Genomic DNA, 1,649 nt, shown 5'->3' with positions numbered 1-1,649 from the left:
TCCTCCTGTGGGAGCGACCCAAATCGTGACAGAAGGAATCACCGCACTTCGCCCAATCACAGTCAAGGAATACAGCTGCCAAGCGGGTTGGTGCGCACTGACGCTTTCCCTGCACGCACACGCACGTATACACATTAAACACACACACAGCAAGTGAAAGCGCTTCCCAAATTACGTCATGCATGCCAGTGGCCCCAAAAAGGAAATTGTTGGGGTAAGTTGATGGGAAAAGACTGTGATTGCAAGAGGTGTTAGGAGGCTACAACAGGACACGGTTGTAAACCTGATCCGTGTTTGGAGGGTGCTTCGAAGCTCAGCTCCACATGCATGATAGACCTACACTGGAGGTGAGATCAGGTGGTGCAGCATGATGTTCAAGATAACTGGTGGAGAGTGAAGCTGCAAAGTTTCACCTGACATACGATCTGTGTTCATTAAAAGGTGGGTCAGGAGTTCATGTCTCCAGGCCTAAATGTCCAGGTCTAAATAAAGACCAAGGATTCAACTTGCTGCTGCTGCTGCTGAGAGTGTGTCCAGCAGAAGGATTCTCACAGATCCTGCTCCTCACCTACACTGCTACACCTACTTCCTCACTTTGACACAGAGGAACCTTGATGAACAGCTGTCCTACTGGTTTAACACCCACCTGACAGGTTGCACATGACATCGTGTTGCATTAAAGAGAAATAATCAGATCTAACAATAAGTTATGGGTGTTTGTGTTTTTCTCTGCTACCCCAGATTTGAATATGTGCTTGATTTGAAACTTGAGACCCCCCCTTGCAGTAAAAAAGAGTGGTATTGTTTACTCCTAAGACCCTGTGTCCATTGCAAAGTACCCTAATTTGGGTGTAGCCAAGCGGCTGCTATCCAAACCAGAGAGACTGGACACTCTTGTCCGCCTTGTCAGAAAATATCCTGTTATTCCTCTCCTTTTCATTCTGCCTGTCTCCTCTCCTCTTGTTTAGTTTGGTGTTATTTAATTTCATCTACTCCCTTTTATCCTTTGTCTCCACTTCCACCTGGGATCTCCTGTCCTCTCCTTTCCTTTTCTGTCCTTTTATTATCCTCTCTCTATCTTTTTTTCTCAACCTGTCCCCTCTCCTCTCCTTTCGTCTCCTCTCTTCTCATCCCTCCTCTCCTCGTCCTAAGGAATTGTCCTTAAAGAGGAGTAAGACTCATACTCGCAGCATCTGAAATCCATATATGGATGGAGGCAGAGTAGAGGAGCATAAAAGTAAACCGCTCTCTGTGAGTAATTGAGGAGGAATAGTCTGAACTGTTACAGGCTCCAGTAGCACTGCTGTGAACTATCTGTATATGTGCACTTGTCCAAACAGACTTTGATAGAAAGCATTGGAGCAAGGTTTGAAGTATGCTTTTAACAATGTATTAATGACCAGCTATATTGTGGTTGTTCAGTGCTCTCAAATATAGCTGCTTCAAATGATTACGCCACAATACATCTTTCCTCTTTGTATGTTGCTGTTGTATTTGCAGATTGTTTTTCATTATTGGAGCAAAGGTGCTCAGCATTCCTGTGAATCGTTACTTTTTTGGAGTGGGGTGTAGGTGTTGGAGGTATGGGGTATTAGACAGAGAGGTGTGAGTCAGTAGACAGCCGCACATGTAAGCACTCGCCGCACTGA

This window comes from Notothenia coriiceps, unplaced genomic scaffold (assembly GCF_000735185.1).
Source record: "Notothenia coriiceps isolate Sejong01 unplaced genomic scaffold, NC01 NC01_scaffold00033171, whole genome shotgun sequence".
NCBI lineage: Eukaryota > Metazoa > Chordata > Actinopteri > Perciformes > Nototheniidae > Notothenia > Notothenia coriiceps.
This window is presented reverse-complemented; position numbering follows the sequence as displayed.